The sequence below is a fragment of the Spermophilus citellus genome (genome assembly GCF_964194105.1).
Source record: "Spermophilus citellus genome assembly, chromosome: 3".
NCBI classification, from domain to species: Eukaryota; Metazoa; Chordata; class Mammalia; order Rodentia; family Sciuridae; genus Spermophilus; species Spermophilus citellus.
The window spans coordinates 82682619-82709104 of NC_138184.1; positions in this window are offsets into that span (position 1 = coordinate 82682619).

The window sequence follows — 26486 nt, forward strand, 5'->3', positions numbered from 1 at the left end:
CTCTGCTGTCAAGGTCCCTCAGTTCCTAGCTCACAAACGGCATCCACTCAAGGTCTTACGGAGAAAAAGATGGGAACTGTTCAGTGAGATCAGTTTCTCTCCTGGCTCCCTCCAGTGACTTGATCACTGGATTTACCAACCCTGGGTAACTTAGTCACTGTTTCCTTATTGATCTCTCCAACCTCGGGCTATAGTATCACCTTGGTTATAGGTGAGCTGATGAGTCACCTGGTGTGTGCCTATGCATGTGCACCAGGTGAGAGTCTTGGGTCTCAGTTGAATGATCTGGATGTGACGGTCATCAACTTTGCCCTCCCCCACCAACTTGAAACTGGTGTTGTTGAATCACATGTGTGGGCAGGACCAAGTCCCCAGTGGGACAAAAACATGTCCTGGTGACATCGAATCTCGGGAAGATGCTTCACTACCCACTCAAGAGCACATGCTGACTCTACTTGGTTACAATGCAACACTAGGTGTGGCCTTGCCACTTCTCGGCAACCAGTGGCATACCTGACTCTTCTGACTGACTTAAGCTGGGGTCTAGTGGACAGGTTACTACTTGGTCACACTTGCCTCATTCTGCATACTGATTTTAAAGCCTAGTGACTTCCTATTGACCCCAGAGGCTGGAACCTTTCCTAGAATGACCACAGGTTCATGGAAAAGACTTGACATATGCCTGTAGACTAGAAATCGGGTGAGCCTGGGTCTCCTGGACTTCTGGACCACTAGCTTAACACTGGAAGAAGCCACTCTTGAGAATCTTGGGACAGGCATGTTGGTGCATGCCTGTACTCCCAGCAGCTTTGGAGGCTGAGGGAGGGTCGGGAGTTCAAAACCAGCCTCAGCAACAGTGAGGCACAAAGCAACTTGGTGAGACCCCATCTCTAAATAAAATGGCTGGGGATGTGTCTTGGGTCAAGTGCCCCTGAGTTCAATATAATGTTAGTTTTGATAGAGCTGAGACCTCTGAGACTTGGCTTCTGTTCTTGCTGGATGATCTGCCCTGTCATCTTTGGAGATGATGGGAGATGTCAACTTCTAGTGAGCTCAAGCCTTAAGTGCCGCACACCACCAAAATAGTGTTCCACCAAAATTCTGAAGTCTATGAGTAGGGTAACCTGACTTGGAAGGATTGCTCTTAATGTAGAGGGGAAAATGGTCTGGGAATGTCTACAAGGCTCAAATGGGTTTCCTGACCTCATTGAAGAAGCCCTCTGGCCCCTGTCCTACCTCCAAGGTCACCCCACACCTCTGGATCTTGTTTGGAGAAAGCCCATGAAAGGCAGGTAATGACACTTGAAGCATGTGTGTATTGTCTTTCGTTGCAAGACAAAGGTCACCTACCAACCTTCAGTGCTGACTTTTATTTGGGTACAGCTGAGACTCTTGATTCAGAAAAACTTTGACCATAAAAGTCTTTGACGTAGGAAGAGCTAAGTTAATAATGGTCTTCTGACATGGAGAACCTGTCAGAGAGCGTACTTCTCTATTTCCTTCCAGTTCTCCTGCTCCTCCATAGGAGCCTGGGAAGGTTTGAGAAGGCCAGCAATGTCTTCCAGAACTGCCAAAGCTGTACCCTAGTTATGAGGACCCTAACTTGAGTCTACTCGAAGTAGGAGCAATGATGATTTTTCCCTCATTACACTCCCTTCCTGTCACTCCTCTCTGCCTGTTAACTCTTGATATACTTAGAGAGAGGTGTCCCCAGTAAAGGCCAGGGAACAATGACACTTGGCCTCTGAGCAGAGGGACCAAGAGGCTCAGGGCGGTATCTGCTTGATGTCAATGCTGCAAACTGAACCTCCAAACTCCTTGAAGAGAAGCTGGAGCAGGCTTAGGATGGCTCTCCCCACAACTTTCCTATCCTGAGAAACCCTAAACTTGGATCTCGAGTCAGGAATTATTTAGCAACTCTGTAAATCCAGACCTCTGAGAGGTTGGGGCTCCCACTGGGTCCCTTGGGTGTGTTCTCCTGGGCCCTGTTGTTTCTGGGGCAGTTCTCCCTCACCCTAACATACTTGTGCACAAGCTCGGTGGAGCCTCCTAGCCACCAGGCAGGTCCCTTGCTGGTATCAACACTGTCCTGATGTCAAGTCCCCTGTCCAACAGGAAGAGAAATCCATGTCATTACCCCTGACAAATTAACAGACCTGATACTGAATGTTCAGGAAGCCTGTATAAATGCAGACTCATGAAGATTTTTAACTAAGACTTAAATATGCTCATGTTAGCAAAAAAGCATGCAGTTCTCCAGAGGGTGACGAGTTCTTGATGATTAAGGAGAATTCTTGCAATAAGATTATTATCCTTGAATCCACTGGACATGATATGCAGGTCAGGGCCATGGGACAGGGAGAACTACTGGCAGGGGAGTGGTATAAATCTGTGGGATGCAGCTTATGCTGGTTTTCGGTCTGCAAATAGTCCTCAGTATTTCTAAAATGGTCAAAGAAAGCATCAGAAAGGCACAATGTGGCTTTCCTCTTGGCAATAACCACATCAATGACATGGGTTGGGTCTTGTTTCTTATCCCTCAACCTCTCAAGTGTCCCTTAAACCTAGGTCTTAGGTCTGCCTACTGCAGTATATGAAGACCATGACGTCTCTAACACACTCTCAAAAAACCCAATTCCTCTACCAAATGACCCATAAGTAGTCACACTCCAGGTTGGCAGCCTTTTCCTCCACTGTTCAATTCGGGATCCGAACATGGTCCATACGCTGGTAGCTAGCAGATCACAAGCCCTCTAAATGGAATCATTCCTTTTGTCCCCTGGCTGCTTGTCCTACGCTGGACAGCCAATATCCTACAGATGTGCCCAGTACCTGTCATGGCTTCATGTTCCTGTTCATGGTCCTCGACGCCTGCTCCTCACCACTCCTGAAACTGAGTGTGCTGTTAGTTCATCTTTTTTCTTTGAGGCTCTCTTAGCTTGGAGCAGGAATAGTGTCCCAAACCTACAACCCCTCAAAAGGCTCTTTCTGCCTATGGTGTTGGCACCTGGGGTCAGGGAAGGAGGGCATGGTCACAGGGCACCAGCCTTGCCAGGTGAGGCCTGGAGTGACCTGTGGAGTCTTCGGTACTGCTTGGGAACTTGGCTCTGCTGTTGCCCGAGGATAGAGGTCTGTAGTTTTACCTTCTATCTATTGCCTACCATGGTTCCTCAGATGAAAATCTTGTCCTGTTGGCCTGACACCTAGTAGCCTGACTGTCCCATCCTACCAGGTGTGGGTTCCTGGACACAAACGAAAGGTCAATAGTCAGTTGGGTAATGGGTGAGACCACCTGGGCCTTCACTAGGTCCTGCTGATGGAGTTCTTGTTCCTTCTCAAAGTCCTGCTTCCTAAGTATGACTCGGAAAGACTTTCATGAAGGTGATCATTGTAGTGGCCTGTCTTGAGGGACATGTTGGGGGTCACATTATGGACACTGAGATTGCTACTTGATGAAACCAAAGATTTTTTTCTCCCTTTATAAAGGTTCTTTTCCCTGCTGGATGTCATTACGTGGGGACAAATGAGGTCCTTGTTCTAGTTCACGAATTCTACTAACTTGTTGAACAAGGTGTATAATCCAGCATTACTAATTCTTTTCTGAACATTGGACACTTCCAGCTCCCTCTCCTGTTAACCATAGAAGTGGAATTTGCCTTCCATTGGGATGTGGTGGATGTTGGAAAATGCTGGACACTCTCTCCTGGCAGCCATGGAAGACGAGAGAACATTGAGGAACATAGTCCTTAATGCCCTCCTAGTTATCCTGCCAGGGCCACACAGGATAGTTCTCCGTTACCTTCCATACAACTGCATACACTGTGATGGTCAGGATTAACTCTACCATGGGAGGTGGGACAGTCTGCAATGCAAGGAAGGGTTCTTGATCACTTCTAAAGACAAATACTGAAACACGTAAGAAAGAGTCTAGAAGAAGGTACAAGATGGCGGCAGCAGCAGAAAGCTTTCTACTGAAGCTTCACCTCTCGTGCTTGCCTTCGTTGTAAGGTCCCATCCCAGCCTGTAACCCAAGAGTTGCATCAGAGGCTTGGGAAGGGCCAAACTGCAGCCAGTTGGTCAGATGGATGTGGTTATATCCCCTCTGGTCACCAGCCCTGAGAAGCGCTGGATGGCCGAACCTTGGTGCAAAACTGCCTCCATGAAACTCCCAGATCCAAGTCCCTTCTTCTAAGGGTTCGTCTTTGTTCTAATGGTTGGCCTGCATGGAAGCACCTGACTCCAACTTCCAACACTGGTCACCTTTGAGCATTTTTGCCACCCACTTAGATAGGACATCTATGGTCTAACCCTATAAAACCATGTGGCTGTCAATTTTTCTAGACGGGCTCATAGAGAATGGGGGGTATCTTATAAGACAACATGGACTCTGCATTTGGTTCCTTCTGATTCCACTCCACTTGGATACTTGGCAAGAGTCAGACGAAAATGGCGGTCACTTCATCTGGGGTCACATGTTGAAGCATGTACCATGGTGTTCCGCCTCTGAGGATGCCGAGATTGCTCCTCAGTTAAGTCCAACAGCCTTTCTTCTATAAAGGGTCAACCCCTTGACTTGTGATTCATGTGGGGTAAAGTTTTGAGATCCCTGAAAGTGACTTTCTATTTCAACTGTAGAATCTGAACCTTGGGTATTGTGCTCCCATCAGATGTTATAATACATTCCATACTTACCAAGGGAATTCTTGAGTTATGCTTCTATAGTTTTAGAAATCATAAGTTTAGAGGGTTACTGACATAAACCTTTTCACCTTTCTAGACAATGAGAGCCTCTTCAAACAGGCACTAACCCTGTTGATTATGAGCAGATATTCTTCCTGCATTCTTTGCACAACCTATGGTCAAGGTCACCTTAACTTTCTTGACAGACTTGGACACCTATCAAACATACTGTGTATGTTTACTAGGAATACTTAGTAAAGATGTGGATGTTGGTTGAGGTCATTACCCCCAAATGATGTGGAAGTTCCAGGAATTGGAGCTTGGTCTATGTAAGGGATCTATATTCTTAAAGAAGAGATTTTTTAGTCAGCTATTCTCAAGTCCCTACAGAATAAGTGTCTGCCATACTGTAGACCACACTCTCATAAACTGTGCCTAACTGGAGGGATCTGACCACCACACTCTCCCATGATTTCACAAGAATTCCCAAAGGGAAGACCCTGTTAATGGTGTTCATGTCAATCATGGCAAGGTGAAGGCATCTGAGATGACTGGTCATTCTGATGAGTTCTGTGGATGAGCCAAGGAACTGGCCAGCCTGTCTTTCCAAAGTTGTGTGGCCCTTATTGGGTTCCACCAGCATCATTCCATCTTTAGTTTCAAGAAGCATTGCCCTGTCACCTAGAATCTGCAATTGCATCAGAGAATGATGGGCAATGTCAATCCTAAGACAGTGGCCTCTGAGAGAGTGACTTCCAGCCAAACACTGGTGGCTGACCTGTCTTCAGTCATAGGAATGACATTGTCTCCCTCAACTACACCTGAAGGGACTTTAGGACCTGGCACTTAGGTTTGTGCCACTGCAAAGTCTTCCCCTGTGGGAACACCTCAGGGACCTAAACCACACAGAGCAACGTCCATGGAATTTCTCCCTAAAGGTCCTCGGGTGCTTCCTGTGTACAAGCCCCCATGAAGGGAGGGCTGGGTGTCCCTTTCCTGCTCAGGCCCAGAACCGATGGTGCTACATCTGCACCACCTGTCCATGGCTGCCTGCCTCTGTCTGAGAACCTCACATCTGAGTGAGTTCATGGACTCCTTGGGGCCAGGAACCAGATCTCTCCCTAAACTTGTGTCCAGGGGTGACCAAGGCTCTCCATACAACCAAGATGACTGCTCGTGGCTCATGGCTTTCTGGACCATGGGTCTTTTTTCCTGAAAACTGCCTCAGATGGACAAGGGATAGAACTGAGGTCACCTAGGGCTTTGCTTCTGGGCATGACATTGATGTGGCCTTGCTAGGTAGCACGGCCCTTGCTCCACTGTCCTCAGTGCTCATTCCTGAAGGTGTCGGGTTCTTGTGGGTTCAGGTCCTGTGTGTACCCACTTGACCAAATGACCAGCATTCCAGACGAGCGGTTGTCCTTCCCCCACAGAATCCTTGGAGGGCAGATGCCTCCAGTACAGGAAGGGACGGTTCCTTCCCCATTGAGAGCCCTGCTTCCCCTTCCTCATGTCGTCAGGCAAAGGTCACAGGTGTCCCAGGGCTTTTGCCACTATCTGCGGTGGAGATGCTAAATGTCACCTAATGACACTGGGGCAAGTCATTGTAGGACAGCCAAAGCTCAGCTGCCCCCATTGATCATTTGTCTGGCATAGGATCTCGAAGGCTGAGAATATTTGGAGTGAAGACGGCAAGAACCTAGAGAACGAACCGCATCTGTTCTAGGGTCCGCCTTGGAGCATGGGTGGGCTTCCATCGCAGGTGCCTGGGCTTCCTCTTTCTAGTTCCACCAGCTCCATGGAGGAGCCTGGGACCCTCCTGGGTAAGGCAGAGCACTGAGCTTGCACAGGGCGATCCGAACGGGACCCCCTTCGTGGGGGTTGTGCTCTGTGGTTGTCCCTCCAGGAAAGAGGCCTCATTCCTTAAGCTTCGACTTTGTTCTCTTCATTCACTTTTTCCCTTGTTAAACCCTGGAACAACTTTTTGCGAAAAAATGCTGCTGTGTCCCAGAGAAGATCATCTGAGGATGTGCACCTTGTGCAGGAGACTGAGATTTGGAAGGGCAGAGCTTTTGCCCCAGGTGTAAACAGAGGGAATCAAAGGACCGGCCCCTCTGAACAGGCAGAGAAACTGGTTCAGACTAAGGTGACCATTCCCTAGGGTTCATCTAGGTCCTCCTGAAAAGTCCCGGGCTTGGTGCTCGGATCAGACACGACTTGGCACACAGAGCGAGAAATATTGAAGTCCGTCCTGAGAGCTTGGGCTCGTGTCTGCACTTCTCTGGTCTTCTCCATGGGCTCCTAGATGAATCCTTCCTCACGTTGGCTGTGGAATTCACTTGTGTGCAGACTTGGTGGGGGCCGGGGGCCTCCCTCCTGTTGGATGGAGGATACCTCGTCATTGTCACAGGGTTCCTGTGTGGAAGGTAGACCAGATGGTCACTGTTCACAAAGTGACTCTTCACCACAGGCCTTTATCTTGGAGCACATGCGGCCCTGTCATGAGTGGGAATCTCCAACTTGCTCTCTAGAAACTTCCCTTTTAGTACAAAAAATGGGAAATTTCTCATGAAACATTTTCATGTTGAATGGCAACGTAGAGCTCTTGTTGCTATAACCAGGAGGTGGTATTTTCTTAATGGACAGGACCTCAGAACACTCATGGAACTTGAGAAACATCTCAATCATGGTACACCTGGTCTTTCATGTGGCCAGAAATCTTTGGTTTCACTTCTTATAAAAACTTCAGAAATGTACAGAACCAGCCAGAGAAATGGCTGTTCCCATCATGTTCAGGGACCCACCTCTGACAGCTGGGACATGGTGTCTGGTTTCCTCACCAGCTCATGTAGCTACCCCTTAAGGCAAACAAACATCTCCATCTGCAGCCTCCATGGTGTATGGACATGTATCTAACATCTTAATGCCTGTAGCATTGAAATTCATCTTCTCTGGCATCCAGCAAGATGTAGACAGTCAAGCCAAACTTTCACAAGGATCATCAAAACTGGCTTGTTTAAATGGGGATCCAGATATGGCCTACAGATCATGAGCAGGGGCTCCCCCACCTTTTCCCCTGGCAATTTTTGTTTTCCCTGTGTTCTAAAGCAGACGTTTGCTTCAGTCCTCTGAATGGGAGACACTTTTCCCAATAAAACTAGCTTTCCAACCCTGAGAGCACAAGATTCTAGTTCTCGGGTAAAGAAATGAGAAGGGAAACAGCCTCCCTTGATAATGAGCCAGTTGGGACCTGACGGGCCTCACCTGGGACCCCCTCTCTGCCGTGATTGCTGGGAAACATTTCTGGCTTGAGATGGTGTATGTCATGTGGTAGCTGTCAACAGACCCATGACGGGGGGACAGTAGGACAACCGTGTTTACTGTCGGAGCTGCAGTTTTGTCCCTCTGTCTGAAGGTAACTTGATAATCTCCTGTGTCCCTCGGCAGTGGAGATGCAGGGGCGGCCATTGGACTTCATTACTGAACTGCTGTTCCCGTTTAGGATTTACCTAAATGATGCTTCTAGATCATTTTGGATTTGCTATGGCTTTGGGGAGCATGATGATCTGCACAACCTTCACTTTATTACAAGCCAAAGAGCATCTCCATTTTTAAAAACTCTCCAGCTTCTCGAGATGGAAGAGTTGGACTTCACAGGAGTAGGGTTCTCAACACTCCTGTGTGCTGACGACCTGTCACTCATGACCTGAGATGGAGATTGAACTTGTTGAAATTGTAGCAGCCTAACTGCTCTATGGTATCAAATGTGGATTTCTAGAGACAAAGTCTATGGAAGAGATTCGGGAAGGAAAATCTACCCTATCCATTCCCCAATCATGGAGGATAGCGAACATTCCAAAGACCCTCTGACACTCCTCCCCAGTTCTAGGAAAAGTGCTGTCGGCCACTACTGAAGGCATTTGTGACTTGCCTTGGTAGATAAGTGAGTAAACAACAATAGTCTGACGTATTGGACAACATGGACCCCCTCATCTTGACACAAGGCTGGAAATGCTCCGGTGAGATGACGAGACCTTAAGGGGTTCTAATTGTCTAAGCATCATGGAGGAGCCTGATGTGACAGTAGAGTGCTGCTATCTTATTGTAGCTTTGGCTCAGAAGGTTGTCTTTGTCTTCAAGGTTGGGTCCCATCTGGGCTTGGAGAAGTCACTCTCCAGGCTGTGTCCACTTGGCCACCCAGATCTGGCTCCCTTGCTTCTCGGTGGGCCGTCTCGAGGCAGTGCAACGTGGAGGCTTGGCAGGTGTGTTCCAACTGCTCCATGGGGAGCTCTACCACCAAAACCACCAGGACGTTACTTGGCTTTTCTAAACAACATACGTTCATAGTGTCCACTTCATATGGAGGTGGTATGGAGGGTGTTAACACCCTTGGTGTTCCCAGATCAGCGTTGGGTTCTCCTGATCATTTGGAGATAGAGATCACCAAGAGGCGACCGATGGGTTGGGACAAGGCTCTGCTGGGACTTCTGCTGGAGTCGAGGGGAGAGGATGTATGGGTGAGGGTTGCTAAACCAGCTCTCCAAAGACATGATGAAGCTTAAGGGAAATGGGCTCAGGTAGGCACATGACCCCAGGAGTTCTGCACCTGGCTCCTCTGCCCCTGGCACCAGGGTTTGCACAGGAGATCTGCTCAGCCTTGGGCCTCTGCTCAATGGGAGAGGGATCCTAGGCATGTGGAGGTCGGCAGCACAGATCACAAAGCTGATAGACACGTTCAGTACTGGCCTCCCAGGAAGGCTGTGTCAGTCAAGGCTGGACATATTGTGCATGTGGGGTTTTTAGGAAAACTCGGGAGGAGTCGGCTCGTGAGCTGGTCATGGGTGGAAACGCCTACAGACAGCAGTTCTTGCTGGGCAGAAAGTCTTGGTGGGGAACAAGGGTTCTCCCTGCCCTGTCTCCACAGGGGTGTAGTACATGATGGAAAGCATGGTCTTCACCTTGGTTACTTCCAAGCATTGTTATCCCCTGTCTTACATGGGAACTGAAAAGAATGACACCAGCCCCACCTGCCACTTTCTAAACTTTTCATAATGGGCTAATGCAGAATGTGGGACAAACTCTAAGATAACAGGGATGCTTGATTCCTTTTTATGCCAGCCTCTATTATTCTCCACCTGCATGGTGGGCTCTGTCATTGGGGGCTCTCACTGCCCTGTGTGACGTGTGTGACGAGGTGTGCCCACCATGACAGATTGAGACCAAAACCCCAGCCCAAAGGAGTGGTCACTGAGGGACAGTTATGCCTCCAGCTTAATTCTCCAGTGGTTACTGAGACCACAGGTCCAGAAAAGGGACTAGTCCTTTTATCCTGTGCTGTACCTGAGAGGTCCTTATTAAAATCCTGCCTTTGTGGCTTTCACAAACTAGAGACTATCTCAATGGCCATGTCTCGGTGGCCTCAACTTGTGTCTGATTTTGTCTTGGCTCTGCTTGAGTACAAAGCCTTATTTATGTAGGCCAAGTGCGCCCCTCATCCCTGCCTTGGGCTGAGAATCAAAGGTGACCTAACATTTCCCCCATGACCTGCCTGATTCCCACCTCCTGGTTCTAAAACCTCATTTTGGCTCATTCCAACTTCAGGGCTAGAAATCGGACTATTTTCTGAATCTAGAATTATGTGAAAAGAATGTGACTGCAAAACTGAGCTTTCTTCTGTTTTGGTCTCCAGCTCCTGGCTGACTTTTTTATTTTTGAGCTGAATGTCAATAGCAAGCCACTCCTTGGTGTGCAGGGTTGGGGAGGAACGAGGGATAGACCTGAGCACCACTCTCGGGCCTGCTGCCATGGGCTTAGTATGCATGTCCTCACTGGTTCCAATGACCTCTACTACCATCCTCGGTGCTTATTCTGGAAGTTCACCTTCTTTGGGGTGCACACAGGGCCTGCACCCAAATGACCAAAGGCCTTTCATTCCAAGCAGGCGATTGACTAGGGGGTCCCTGGGAACATCAGAATCATCCTTCCCATGGAACCCCTTAGGAGGGGAGAATCCCTGGGGACATCTCCTGAGCCAGAGGAGAGGGCTCCTGCCCTGTTGAAAGCCCCAATTCCCTTTTCTCTTCCATATGTCATCAGATATAGGGTCACAAGTAGCCTGTGGCTTTTTACACTGTGGGCAGAGACCCTAAATGTCACATAACAATTCTCAGGGCAACGATGGGTTTTCGTCATTGCAAGACAAATCTCAGCTACCTGTGACTGACCATCTGGCCTCTAGTCTCTCTGGTAAGGTCTGGACGAAATATCTGGAGGCAAGAAGGACTTTGACGGTGAATTTGTTTCAGTTGGAAGGAGCAGCATCTATCGAGCTGTCGGTCTTGATGTGGAAAAATCTGTCACTGTTGTCTGCTCTCCTGACTTCTCCCACTTTCTCTAGCCTGGGGATGCACAGGGAAGTCTGGGGACACCTGTCACCCATGGATGAGCTTTTCCCTGCTAATCAGAGCTGTAGCCCATTAGTGGGTTATCAAGATGGCTGCACCTCAAGATCAGTTCTGTGGTGATGCAAATAATCGAGTTCTAACTCTCTGCTTGGCTTCTCATCTTGTGAGAAATGCAGGCGTGTCCTCGGGGCTCGTGAGGCACTATGTATGGAGAGCTGAGGCCGAGAAGGCAGAGTCGGTGTCAGCCTGAGTGGCCACTAACAGAAACTGAACCTCAGACTGAGACACAGAGGGAGGAAAAGCAGGCTCAAGGGTCCTGGTCCGTCTTCTGCAGAGAAATCCTGTACTGTCTTCAGGTCAGAAGTGACCTGGCAGTGGGGCCATGACGTGGGAGTTGAGGCTAGGGTGCCTTAGTGTTTTCTGGGGTGTCTTCTGGGCTCTATTGGCTCTATTGTTCCCCTCACTCTGGATCCACTTATGGGCAGCTTGATGGGTGCCTCCTGGCTGTGTGGGTCAGGCTTCTGGGGTCGGCACCTTCCTGGATTGTAGCCTCTGTTGGGGCACCACCCTGGACCACCAGTGTTGGATGGACCTGACACTGAAAACCTATGAATGGCTGTCCTTGGTTTGCCTCAGCTTCCCTGGTGTGAGGAAGAGACTGCCAGATGTAGGGGTGCACACCTATAGTCCCAGTGGCTTGGGAGGATCAAAAGCTCATGGCCAGCCTCAGCAACGTGGCCCTAAGTAACATAGCCAGACTGGGTCTCAAAAGGGTTTGTGGGGATGTGACTCAGGCGCTTATCACCCCTGAGTTCATTCCCCAGTACAAAAAAACAAAAAACAAAAAACAACAGCCTAAGACCCTGTACTGACACTCCTACCCAAGGTTAACCAAAGTAATCATCTCAGCGTGGCATGGTCTAGAGCTGTCTTAATCCCTCATACTTGGAATACACAGAGGGCACTATGTCCCACATAGCTTTATGACCTCTGGACCCCAAATACACTTTCAAGTGCCTCAATCTGTCACTGACTTTTTGAGGAAAGAATTCCCCATCCTGCACACCAGAGCTCGCATTTTCTCTTACTGTGAGGAATATTGTCTAGATTTGGAGGAACACACTCGGTCCTCCTAGCACTTAATTGCTAGACTTTAGCGCTCGGCTTGGATTGACGTCTAGCCCTTCATGGTCAGTGGGGCAGATTCCAAGGACAATGGAGGAAAGGGTGCCTTCTCCCAAGGTCCTAGGTGCTGCTGTGTTGGCCTTCCCCTTTGTACAGGAGGCTTGACCATCTTTCATAGACGATTGGTTAGTTCCTGTCACTGTGGCTCTTTGAAGTAGAGCCGATGGTTGACCCGATGCCTCTTCTCCTGTGCCTCCACTAATACTGACTCCTGAATATTTGAGGCTCCCTGAACATTCTGCCTTGGGCTTCCCTAGGATCCCACTCCTTGCCTCTTAAGATATCCATTCTCAAAGTGGAGACTGACAAAACAGGAAAGCGCTTCCTGCCAAAAAGCTTGGATCTTGAATCACGTTTTTCTTTGACTTCAGAAAAATAAAATATGTTTCAAGTTGGTCCTAGAAGGAAGGACTGCATTCCTTCTACTCTTTGGGGGTTGACTCTGCCTCCATCTCTGCCTTCTGACTCCCAGGAAATGTGTGTGCCCTCGACACTCAGGGTCCAGCTGGGCTGACCTGCTCCACAAGTAGCAGGTGGGTCAGGCAGGACTTGGGCCCAGATTGTGACCTTCCCTCACTGCAAGAAGGGCCAGAATTTTCCCTTTTTAGAAATGTCATTGTGGGGAAAAGCCAGGGCCTTCAGTGACATTTCCAGAATGAAGTCTGCAGTCGGGACAAAGGCTGTGTACCTACTGCCTGGGGACCCCCACCCCATGCCACTCTGGGGGGAACTCAAAATGCACACCCAAGTGGCTGTAGCAACTGTGTGGCACCTGGTGGGCCAATTGCCCAGTGAGGCTAGTCCTGTCACTCCTTGGTCACCAACCCCATTAGTCAGTGGATGAGACGGGCTCGGTGGACGTACCTATCTGGTTCTTAGAGGCAATGTTTCCAAGACTTTTGCCGAGTTTCACTCCACACATTCAGGGTCTGGAACCCAGGAGAGATGGGGGTGGGAGATGGTGTCTGACTTCACATGGGGTCTTCACTTTAAAAATTTGCTGAAAAACTTTGGCAGACAGTGACAACCGAATTGTCAAAGACTCTTTCCATTGCTAACTTTTGTCCTTAATTCTACTTAACATGATAAACTATTGACATGCATGTTAAACCATCTCTGCATCCATGGGATTAAAGCAAGCTGGTCATGCTGTGTGATGTTAATCTGTTGAATACAACTGGCTAATATATTAAGGATTTTTGTATCTGAATTCATCAGGAATATCAGTCTGCAGTTCTTGATGGTTCCTTGTCTAGTTGTAGATAGACTGATGCTGGATTCCTAGAAAGTGGAACATTTACAGATCCATTCTATCTTGTGGAATAACTTGAGGGACATTGGCATTCATTGTTTAAATGTCTGGAATTCAGCTGAGAATCCATCTGATCCTGGGCTGCTTTATTGGAAGTCTTTTGATAACTGCTTCTATCACATCTCTAGTTACTAGTCTTGCTTAGGCTATTTCCTCTTGGTACATCTTTGGAGCAAGATCTACATCTTCCAGGTTTTCCAACTTGTTAGTCTGCTTTCAAAATAGTCCATAACTCTCTGGATTTTTGTAACATCTGTGGCGATCTCCTTTTTCACTTCGAACTTCATCTGGGTCCTCTTCGATTGGGTTAAGGGCTTATCAATCTCTGAAAAGATAGGATCAATGAGACACTTAAACTACAATGTCTCATGGAGTTTTTAAATCTTTCTTGTCTGGGGTTCTGAATGATTCCTGTACCTGGATGTCAATCTCATGCTTGAGGCTTAAAAATTGTTTCCCTGAAGAGGCTATTCATTCTATTAGCTTGCATCTTTCCACACTCAGTTCCAATTACTTAAATCATATTTATAAATTCTTACTGTTGTCCCAGACTACTAGTATCTTCTGGTCATACTTATTTTCTCTAATACTATCTGAATGTTCAAGGCTGGCCATTTTGTCTTCCAACTGAGATTCTGTCTTCAGCATAGTCTACTCTAGACTTCCAACTGGATATCTTAACCACTGTATTTCATTTGAGATTCCTGTTCGGTTCTTCACATTTGTCTCCTTATTGACCTCACATTCAGATCCTGTGCCAATTTCCTTAACTCAGTTGTGCTTTGTGGGCTTGGAATTCAGAGACCATTTCTCTTTCAAATACTAAAGTGGATGCAATGCAAATACCTTAAGAGTCAGTTGCTGGTGGATCACGACCTCGAGGAAGCAGCCAGTTACCTCGTGCATGTCATAGTCCTGTAACTGGTTTTCTGCATCTCTTGGGATGGATTTCTTTTCCACTCTCATGTGTGGACACACAGCCTTGTTGCTAAAGCGTCCTAGAGTGATCTAGATGGAGACGCCTTTAGGTGTGGTATCTAGAGCCTCTGTTAATCCTTGCTATAGAAGTGGGCGTCCAGTGGTGGGACCCGAGACCCCCTCCGGCCATGCCTACTTGAGGCTCTTGTCAGTTGGAGGTTTTCTCTCACCTGTTCTCTGTATTAGAGTACAGCTGACGTCGGAGTGTGGCTAACTGGTGGAGAAGGTCTGCTGTCTTTTGGTGGCTTTAGTTCAGAATCCCTACCCAGTGAACCTTGTTTCTCCTTAGATCCCTCCCTAGCACTCCCGGAAAAGGGGAAAGGGCACTGATGAAAGCAAAGTCCAATACAGCATCTAAATACCTAGTGCCTACTACAACACCTAGGATGCTAATTAGCACAAAAACAGGAAGGGTGGGCTCAGCAGTTGCCAGCAGTTAAACCAATAAATAACCAGAAATCGCATCTGACACTAAGGAAAGAATATTCTTAATGAAACTGTCTCCACCGAGTCTAAAACAGTCCACAAGAACAGACGGCATTGCCTGTGTCCAACTGCTCTATTTTTTTTTTTCGGGGGTGGGGGAGTGCTATGTACCAAGAAAACAAGGGCTGGGTGGTATTGGCCACTTTCTTGTGTTGCTTGCTGAGCTGGTAGCTGGAGTGGCCAAAAATAAGCTGGTTGAAATAGCTGATTCCCTTCTCGCCAGTAAGATGGAATAACTGTCAAATGAAATTCTGTCTCGACAGGACCATATGGATGCACCCCCAGGGTAGGGCTCCCACAGTTCCATGAAGGGTGTTCCAGTTTCTGGAACTCGATGGGCCTCAAAGGCTTCATTGGGTGGTATCATCACTGAAGAGATCGCCCACTCCTGGGGCCAGGCAGATGCCAGACTGGGCTGGGAGCCTGGGTCTTAGGAGCCTCCCAAGAATCCCCGTCATGGGGTGGGGACTAAGCCTGGGGAGTCTGTATTCACGGGCAGCAGAGTGTGGGGAGGGTTGGATCCCCCGCATGTACTCACACCTGCCTGATCCGTTTCCCAGACCTCCTCAGCCCATCCCTCAAAGGGAGAGCGTGTTGCACTCCCCTGTCTTTTCTGACTCGAATACCCTGGGTACAATCTGCTGTGTCCATTTCACACGTGGTCTATGTCCACCTTAGATGATGAGTAGTAGGAATGTGCTGGAACTAGGTGGCAGCCTAAACATGCCTTCTGCTTCCACTCTCCACTTGCCAATTGAGAAGTAAAAAGACTTCAATACCAGGGTGTTGTGCAGCGTATGATTTTGCTAAGTTCGAGCTGCTTTTTTGATTTACAGTCTCTTCCATACTAGATGTCCCCTTTGAAGCCAACCAGTGCTGAGGCTGCTGCACCACCATAGCAGGCTTAACCCCAATGTACTTTCTTGTTCTCTGTTCAACGCTCCCAAATTTGAGTCTGTCCAATACTAAAGTTCAGTAAGTCTCCTCTTTCACCAGAGAACAGTACTCCCTCAGCTTGTATCCCAAGCCATGGAGAAGCTGGAGATGGACTTCTCTAGCATCTTGAATCTCCCAGTCTCCCAGTTCAATAGGAAGCAGATGGCCCTCCTAGGGCCAGGGGTACCACCTGCCCTCCCACTTTGACAGGCTGCTTGCAGGCAGGCAGGGTGGGGGAGAGCCAGAGTCAGCTGTCTGTGGCCAGGTGGAGCTGACCATCCTCCTAGGCACCCCTCGCCTCATGCTCTGGGCCATTCAAAGCTCTACACTAAGACTTTGCTCCTGTGAACACACAAGGGCACATGCTGCACTGGATCCAGGAGCAGGGGTGGCAATTTGCAGGCATGAAGCTAGAAGAGTGCACTTCCTCTTGTATCTTCAGGAAACCAGCTGCTGTGGTATGAGGCCAACACTGACCCAGCCTTCTGTGTCTGCAGGGAGCCTGGCCAGCTGGGCCCTCAGGCCTCAGGTGGCAACTCCACTGTCTTCTCCCCTGAAGCCTGAGCTGGAATCCTGGCCCAGGCGTCCAGTCCACCCCTGTCTGGGTGGAAGGACTGATGCAAGAGGCTCAATTTTATACCCAACCACGTCCTGTTCTCAGAACTCCAGGGACATCACACTCTTGTCCACATCTAATTGTGTTTTCCTCTCAATGACATCTTGAGCTTGGCCTCGTTTACCATGTCAAATATTCTTGACTCATGAGCTTAGGCAGAGTGATTAAGACACACCTGGTTTCTGGTCTCCATGAGTGCATAGTGCTGTCAGTCAAAGCCAACCCCCGTGTCCCAGTGAGATGGGTCCAGAGCGCAATGAAGAACCAGCTCTCTCAGGTGCTGGGCTCTGGTTTCTCTCTGCTCTCTGTGAAAGGTGGGAGACCTGCTCTGCAAGGAGGCTTTCCCATCTGCTTTCACGATAACCTCAGTGGCGGGAACCAGACAGGATTGGCTGACCACACACCCACTGTTCTATGGGTGGCTGTTGACCATCCTTGTACCTTGGCGTTTGCCCATTCATCGGACTTTTCTGCAGAATCCTTTTATTTCCCTTGTCATCTCCATTCTCAGGAAATAATTAGGTAAAATATCCTAGAGCTTCCCCTGACACCAAAAATAAATAAATAAATAAATAACCCACGAACTTGTCACTTGTCCAAAGTGTTTTAAAAACACTGAATATTAAAATGAACTAGCCTAGAAGGAAAGGTTGAATCTAAACCCTTCCTGGGGTATTTTCTCAGCCTGCCTACGCTTGGGGGGGGGAGGGGATGCTTCTCTCAACTGGAGGCACCCCTGAACTTATTTCTGTATATAAAGCAGAGAGCGAGGCAGGGGTCACACCAGAGCCTGGTCCCCTCCATCCTTAGGAAGGGGGATAGACCTTTCCTTATGTCATCCTTAAAGGGTTTAAGTCTTCAATGGCATTATGGTAATGAAGCCTAGCTTTAGGGACAAGGACTAAATCCCTATTGCCTTGGAACCCCAAGCAGCCTTATGACTAGCTTGCAGACTACAAGCGTCTAAAGGTGTGTAACGAACTACTGGATTGCATTTTGGGTCAAGAGGCTTCCAGCTGCATTACGGCCTGGGATGCTGTGGTGCAAATCAGCTTGACCCCTTAGCATGGAGGATTTCTATTAGGGCAAGATACCTCAGTGCCTGCATGGGTTGGGTACACATGCCAGGGGGCAGAGGGGCAGCATGCCTTCCTTCCCCTGGCAGCCTCGTGAAGTGGAAGCACAAATCTTTACCCTGCCCTCTGAGGGCTCTATTCACCTCACATGGCCCCTAGACTAGCACAGATACTGCCCCTCATCTGCCACTGCCATAGCAAGTGTCTGCTGAGCATCTTGGCTCAATTGGCCATCTTGGTTCTGATGGTCCCAGGACGCTGAGGATGTACACCCGAAGAAGCCATATTCTGACCTTGGTGTGCTAAACTTGCTGCTCCATGGTAGCTCTGTGGAAGTAACTCTGAGAATATGTGTTGACCTGTGTTCCTTGTGTCTAGTTCGGTGGCACACAGCACCTTCATGTGTTAGCTCTCAAATGTGTTTGAGGGGACACCTACCCAACCTCAAATCTTGTTTATTCTTTCAGCTAAATGTGGTTTTGCTAACCCCAGGGCTGGATTATATATACTCCTGTGAATTTCCCTGAAAATTCATCTTCTATAAAATACCTACTTATGAAAATCGTGGTCACTATGGATGGTCTTTGTTGATGTTAGATAGCTTCTCGTCTAACACACATGGCTTGAGACTTTTCAAATTACCTTGAACCTGTTGAAATGTGGCTTGCCCTTGGCCCTGGATTTACTAACAGTACTGCTTAAAGTGGAGGAGTGGAAGGTTGGTTGTGGTAGGCAGGCCAGATCAAGGTAAACCAAGGCACAGAATCCAGTCCAAGCGGGAAGTGGGCATCATTGAAGCATTTCTGACAAACACTGGCATGTGTCCTCTTATCTAATACTGACACCATCCCTGGCAAAATGTTAATAAGTATAGTCTATAAAACATTTAAATGTTTCATAGCTATCTTACCAAAATCTTGGTAATTAGATGTGCTGGGGGGGTGGGTTATAAAAGTATCATTCAGGGAAACGTATCTTGGGTCTTCAGCTCATCCTGAACCATGTCACTAGCATGTGGTCCAATACGGTGGCCTTCATGAACGGGCTGAGGTGTTGGCACTCTGAGCATTTCTGTTTTCAGCCCTGGGTACGGTACTGCCTAAAAACAATTGGCTTGATTGATGGTCTTACCTACAGATAGACGTGAATACATCTACAAATGGTTGGACTCGGTGATAGCTTAGGTGGGAGTAGAAAATTATGTGGCTGTGGTCTCTGCAGCTCATTTCTGGAAGTGAGACCTTATCATTGAGCATGTGGGTTCCTGATACCTGGGCACACATAGGAGCAGGAATAGGAATTCTTTGGGGGACTCCAGTTTTATACTCTAAAATGCCATTGTCTCAATTGTTCTAAAGCTTTCGTCCTCAACGGGGTTTTACAAAGGACATGTAACTGCCACTAGTGTGTTCGTGTCAGCTGTAGATCCCCCAACACAAGGTCACCCCTTGACCCATGTTTGGCTGAGATCTAACGCTTTAGAAATACTGCCTGTATCTAATAGTGCACATTTCCTACTGGAAACACATATCCCCTCTATTTTGGGACACCATCAGGAAGTGAAGAGTATTTTAAGTTCTTTATGGACAGAAATCATCAGTTGTGGTAACAAGCTCCCAGCAAGGGAGTGTCATATCATTTGCAGTTGAATCACTGGACTTGTCTTGGGTTCAGACTTTGTTCATCAAGTGGAATTCGAGACTTCCCCAGTCTGGATTTTGAAGGATCAGAATTCGGTCATCTCTAGTCTCATTTGCTATTGGCTTTCGTTCTTCTGCCTGTGACCTTAATCTGACTGAAATTTTAGGTTGACTTAAGGGAATCTGAAAACGGAAGTCACAGTGGCTGTTAATAATCTTTTTTTTTTCTTACATGAAACTTGATGCATAGCCCTTTCCCCAAAGGAAATACCTGTTTTCACTGAGGCAAAGGTAGTATTCTCTCAGAACATAGCCAGCAAAGATCTGGATAAAGCCCTAAAGATGAGTCCTCTCAGGCATTGCTTATATCAAAGTGGCTTAGAATTATTTCTTGGAGGATAGCCACCAGGAACTCCACCCTAGTCAGTGTTAAGGTCTAAAGTGATATTGTGGAAACTCTGCTTGTTGACTGAGTATTCGATGCCACAGACCTTTCTGCTGGACTTCAAATTCCACAGGAAAGGAAACATAACAGATTTGTTTGAAAGACAAACTAAAGAATATTGCCCTCTTATGATCTACCCTGCATAAATCATCTTATTCTTTAGAGCAGGGCAAGCGCCTGACAGTTGCCCTTCTAGACCCAGGAAATAGTCTGTGGTCTTGAGCTGGGGTCAAGACCTTGGTGAGAATGGGTAGTATTCTCTCGAGTAACCCTGGCTGTAGGCCTGTGGGAGGTGGTACTCTGCCCAAGCTGGGAACTAGTCCCAATTCCTCCTGGAGCATCCCAGCAGCGGTGTCTGGATGACTTCTGTGATTGGGGGAAAGGGTGTTGGGGATCCAGAACTGAACAGGGTAAGATAAGCGGGGGTACTTTTTAGGTTGAAGTTGAGCACAAGAGCCTCATGTCTCTGGTCTCATATCTCATGATGTGAGGACCAGTTATGTTGACAACTTGATGTTTGGGCACCTCAGTGTAGGGGCCCCTTGGCCTCCGACACCATACAACCCCCACAGAAGCTGGACTGGATGTGGTGGTCTATGCTAGATTCTTGGGTCTCACCATCTTGATGGCCTCAATGCCACTTTCAATTATGGCCCCACAGACATGTTCTCATTTGTTCAAAACTTTCCTTCAAGTGTTCAGAGAATGTAACTTGACGGCTATGTTGGACCTAAACTAAGTCATACCTACTTATGCCTGGATGTTATTGTATGGGGTGGGGGCAATTATGACTAACAGTTTCCTGTCATTATGTCAATGTCTCTTTGCCAAAAATGTGAAAGGGAGAGAAGGAATGTCATAAAATGGTACGTGCTTGCCCTTAATCAGGATTTAAAAATAAATCTTGCTTTGGGAATCGATGTGCCAAACTATCTTGCCAAACTCTTTCCAACAAATCCCTATGCTCACAGCAGAATCCCGATGACTTTGGCAGATTTGGTGAGTCTGACCCTAGACTGGAATCACCAATCACTTAACCAGACAAGTTGGTTCACACAGGATGGCCGAGGGACACCTGTCCAATGCCGTCAGAAAGATGGCAACAGATCTCAGACCAGATTACAATACTCGGGTGTGATTATAATAGGAGAGCCTTCATGGGGAGACAGCCTCTGTAGCTCCTGGAGCAGGCAGCCAGGCATCCAGGGCCATGCCTAGGATTTCTCCATGCCAGAGAAGCCCTTCAGACCAAGATTTGGGCAAACAATTTTTGTTGCTGAGGGTCTTCCACAAAGAACCATCGTACATTTTTTTTTAGGTACCCTCTGGTCTGTCCTTGGGCTCAAATGAAATAGTGACAGTCCTGAGCATCCTGGTCATCACCATAGACTGACTTGGAATCCGAGGGCTTGGTTGTGAACATCGAATGTATATTTCTGCTGATTTCTTATCCTTTGTTGTGGGAATTCATTCATCCACGCAGGGTCAGCACTGAAGTCTGGGGGAAAAAAACCTACTTCTTGCATCCTGATCGGAGCTCTAGCTCCCAGTGATGGCAATTCATGGACTTCAACCTAGCAATGCTATGGTGTATGTCTGAAACGCCCCTTGGAAGCCATTCCCTGAAGGTTGTGCTGATGAGGCTTTGGATTAAAAAGTGGTCCTCATGGAGCATCGGACCCTCAGCCGTCCATTGCTATTTGTTTTAAAGGGAAATAAGGGTTCACGTGGCAGAATACATGGCACAATGAGTGACCAAAATTCAGTGGTGTCTGAAATCAAAGAACGGAAGGCAGTCTTGGGACCCAAGATAGGACTCGCCACCCAAAGACCTGGAGAGAAACAGAATGGGAAACTCGGTGACTTTTGACCTGCCTTGGTTGGCAGTCATGCGGCTTTGAGAAATTTTCTCGTATGCAGGATGATAACGATAAGCCTGACATCATGGGGTCCACAGGTGAGGGACTTGTCACTGACTCTGTGACTTCTGTCCTCAATGAACCAGGAGTGCCAACTTTTAAGTACCTCGCTGGCCCATTCTTGGCTTTTGCTAAGAAGGTTGGGTTTTGGTGGCTAAGAAAATAATGGTAGTCTCTAGAATCCTATGGCATGAGAGATTTTTGTGGGGGGTAGAGGGACTTTCCAAAAGTCTAGGGCTATCCAGACTTCCCTTGAAGAAAACTGTTGGTTCCTGGAGTCTAATGGGAAGAGACGGAAGGACACGAAAAATCAGGATTTAGAGAGAAAGTCCTGAGTTTTGTGGTCATCCCTCCATGCTTGCTATGATACAACCTCTCCTGGGATATGAAACCAAATGCCCCAGTACTGTGGCCTTGCAGGGGATGGTCTTGACTCAGAGGTGAGGTTGCCCACCTCTGCTGAACCTGAGAAACCGTCCCTTAGCCTGTGGGGCTGAGGAATCCAACCAGTTTCCCTGCCCTTTCAGACCACGGAGCTGCTCATTGGGGGACTTCTTTGGCTCCGCCCACGCAACCCAGCCAATCAGCCTCAAAGTGAATCAAAGTGGGTTCAGCTGTTCCTGGGCTGCACCTTTCCAGAGGGGATTATGGGAATCTAGGTCTGGTGAACACTAAGGACCAGGAATGATCCACTGATGGGGTCAATGTGCCTTTGCAAATAGAAGTGAATGTGAAACCCTCACCTGGGGAGGATAAGCCCTTCCTGAACCAACTCCTAAGGAAGAGAAGTCCTTGCAGATGCTGCTTATTTAACACACAGAATCTCTCCTCCCCTGGCTCTGACTCTAATGTTTCTGTGAACCAAAGGTTTAAAACTCTGGGCAAGTGGAGAGAAGGAACTTTGATTGCCAGTTAATCCCTGATGGCAGACAGGAAACCACTGCATGAAGTCCTCGGCCTAAAAGATGACCCATTTGTCAGGGTCTCTCTATAGTCTCGGGACTGTGTCCCCTGCTGTTGAGAGCCACAACCAAAGGGGCCCCAGGAAACTTCCAGCTGCCAGCAAACTTCCAGCTGCCAGCTGATGATTGGTTCACAGCGGCCCCAGCAACATCTAGCTGATTGGCTCCTCTGCGGTGATGTTCATTGGGCTGTTTCCCTGCCCTTTCAGACCACGGAGCTGCTCATTGGGGGACTTCTTTGGCTCCGCCCACGTGACCCAGCCAATCAGCCTCAAGAGCAGGAGGATTGTGGGAGGTGGTGAGGCTTGTGTGGGTGAGAGGTTTGTGGGAAGCCGGTGGTGGCAGTTGGGCTCTGAGGGTTTTTTCCTGAGGAGCTGTTTTGTTTGGTGTTTGTAGTTCTAAAAATAAAGTTAGTTTCTTTTGACAAGTGGCTCCTGAATTGTGCCCAGCCAGACACCGCCATTTTGTGGCTCTCACGGGGAGCGACTGAGGGTAAGTAAACTGCTTGCCCCTGAGGGCAGGGCGAGAGGATGGGTAGCCATTCTAAGTTTCCTCTTTGTTTTGCTTCATTTTTGTTTTAAGTTGCCTGTCCCTGGAGATGAGTGAGACAGAAGAAAAACCACTCACATCTGAGGAAAAACTATTTGTGTTTGAGGAACAGATAGGGAGAAAGGATGGATGCACATGTCAGGAGTATAGAAAGGCTATAATGAATTTTTGTTGTTCCATTTTTATTTCATTCTGTCTTGGTTTTGTTTGGCGTCATCTTGTTGGGTTGTATTATAGTAGAAATACGGGAACACAAATTATTAAAAAACAAACTGAAAGACTGTTAAGTAAATTGTTAGAGGAAGGAGGCATCCCAGTAAAATCAAGAGCAGTCAGGGCATACGTTGATACAATAAAACAATGTAGCTCATGGCTTTTTAAGGAGGAATTGTTAGATATATCACAATGGAACCATCATGGTGAAGATTTAAAAAGAATAGAAAAGAACAACCCAGGGACTCTGCCAGTTGGCACATTGCCATTGTGGACGTTCGTATCTGATATGCTTAGTCCAAAGCCTTCAGTTCAGACAAAGGTAGAGGAAGGAGAAGACATATTGATTCAAGTAAAAGAGAAGGTCTTTCAAGTTAGTCAGAAAGAGGAAAAGTTTCAAGTAAAAGAGAAGGTCTTTTGAGCTAGTGAGACAGAGGAAGGAAGTTTAGAGCAGAAAAAGCCATCGGGGAAAAGTTACAACAGGAGACTGCTAATAACACCTTTCTATCAGAGAGTGTAAGTGTCCAACCAACAGCACCACCTCTACAGGAGACTGCTACTAAGAGCATTCTATCACCAGAGGGCATAAGTGTCCAATCAACAGCACCACCTCCATATGCTAGGAGGCTCCCAACCCCCGCAGTTGATAGTTGGGATCCTGAGACAGGATCTCAAGTATTAACATGCCCTGTATTTGAGGTAGGAGGGCAGCGAATTTACCATGGTTTAAATTTCAAAACAGTGAAGGAGCTAAAAGAGGCTGTAACAACCTATGGTCCTCAAGCACCCTTCATTGTAAGCTTGGTCGAATCCATTATCAACTTGAACATGACGCCAGCAGATTGGGCTAATATGTGTAAAGCTGTGCTAAATGGAGGTAAATACCTGTTATGGAAGGTTGCCAATGAGGAATTTTGCAAGGAGACGGCCAGGTGAAATGCAGCAGCTGGTTATCCTCAGAGAAATCTAGATATGTTGTTAGGAAAGGGACCTTATGAGGATCAGCAGCAACAAATTGCATATGATCCTGGTGTATACTCACAAATTGCTGCAGAGGCGATTAGGGCATGGAAGACTCTGCAAGGACATGGAGGTTTACAAGGTCAATTATCTAAGGTAATACAAGGAGCTAATGAACCTTACGCTGAATTTGTAGATAGGCTTATTCAAACAGCTACCAGAGTTTTTGGAAATACAGAACAAGCAATGCCATTAATAAAACAACTGGCTTATGACCAAGCGAATCATTGGTGCAGAGATATCATTAGACCATGGAAACAGGAAGATTTAAACACATATATTAAATTATGTAGAGACATTAAACAAGAGCAAGTCATGGCAGCTGCAGTAAAACAGGCTTTAGATGCCAGAGACATTAATGAACAAGGGCAAATTGTGGCAGCTGCAGTAAAACAGGCTTTATATGCCAGGCCAAGAACATGCTACAATTTTGAACAAACAGGACATTTTAAAAGTAATTGCCCCATAGGAGGAGGTTTTAACAAAACTAGGTATCAAAGGAGTAGAATACCGGGTATTTGCCCACAATGCCGTAGAGGGAGACATTGGGCTAATGAATGCCGTTTTCAAACCACCATAGAGGGTACTCCATTACACTGGGCTAATAAATGCCGTTCTCAAACCACCATAGAGGGTACTCCATTATCAAAAAATGAACAAGGACCAAGTGTTTATCTACAATATCATGGAGAAAGGCATCGGGTTCTGTTGCCAAAAAATGGACAGGGGGCCCCAATGCTCCGGGGCCCCAAACCATAAATATACAGAGCACTGGAGGAACCCAGCAACCCCATCAGGGTAGTGCCCAGGACACATGTCCATCAGAGCCCTCATCAGACAAACCAGAGGGAGTGCAGTGTTGGACATCTGCGCCTCCGCCAGATCAGTACTAACTCCAGAGATGGGAGTTCAAATCATTCCCACAGGGTAAAAGGACCCCTTCCCAAAGGAACAGAAGCCTTATTATTGGGATGCAGTTCTTCTACTCTAAAAGGACTTTTGATAAGTCCTGGGGTAATTGATCCCGATTATGAAGGTGAAATAAAAATTATAGCCAGTTCTCCAAAGGGTATATCAGCAATTTCACCAGGAGATAGAATAGCACAGTTATTAATAATACCCAGGATACATGATAAAGTTTCCAATCATGCTGTAGAAAGAGGTTCCAAGGGATTAGGCTCCACAGGTGTAGATTGGGCTATGCTTTCTTTAAATTTAGATTCTCACCCCATGCTAAAACTAAATATTCAAGGACATGAATTTAATGGGCTACTGGATACAGGTGCAGACCTTAGCATCATCTCTTGTCAAGAATGGCCAAAACATTGGCCATTACAACAAGCCACTCAAACACTTCAAGGCCTAGGAGTGGTGACTAATCCCCATAGAAGTGTAATGGTATTAGATTGGAAGGATCCTGAAGGATGTGAAGGAACTATACAGCCATATGTATTGGATCATCTTCCCGTAAATTTATGGGGACGAGATGTCTTAGATCAATTAGGTTTGACATTAACAAATAATATCAATCAAACTGCACCCACTATTATGGCTAGACAAGGTTTTAGGAAAGGAAAAATATTAGAAAAACAAGAACAAGGTACAGCAGCACCAATACGAATAGATCAAGGAACAGACAGACATGGGTTGGAATTTCACAAAGGGCCACTGAGACAATAAAAATTACATGGAAATCAGAAAGACCAGTATGGGTTCCTCAGTGGCCCTTGACTAAAGAAAAGATACAAGTAGCCCATGATCTGGTCAAACAACAATTAGCGGAAGGACATATACAACCTTCTGTATCTCCCCATAATACTCCCATTTTTGTCATCAAAAAGAAATCTGGTAAATGGAGATTATTGCAAGACTTAAGAGCCATTAATAATGAAATGGTCATTATAGGACCTGCTCAATCAGGGATTCCTCAATTGTCTGCTTTGCCAAAAACTTGGTATGTTTTAGTTATAGATATTAAAGATTGTTTTTTTTTTCAATTCCAATTCATCCTGAGGATAGTCCACGTTTTGCATTTACTATCCCTGCACTGAAACATGAAGGTCCT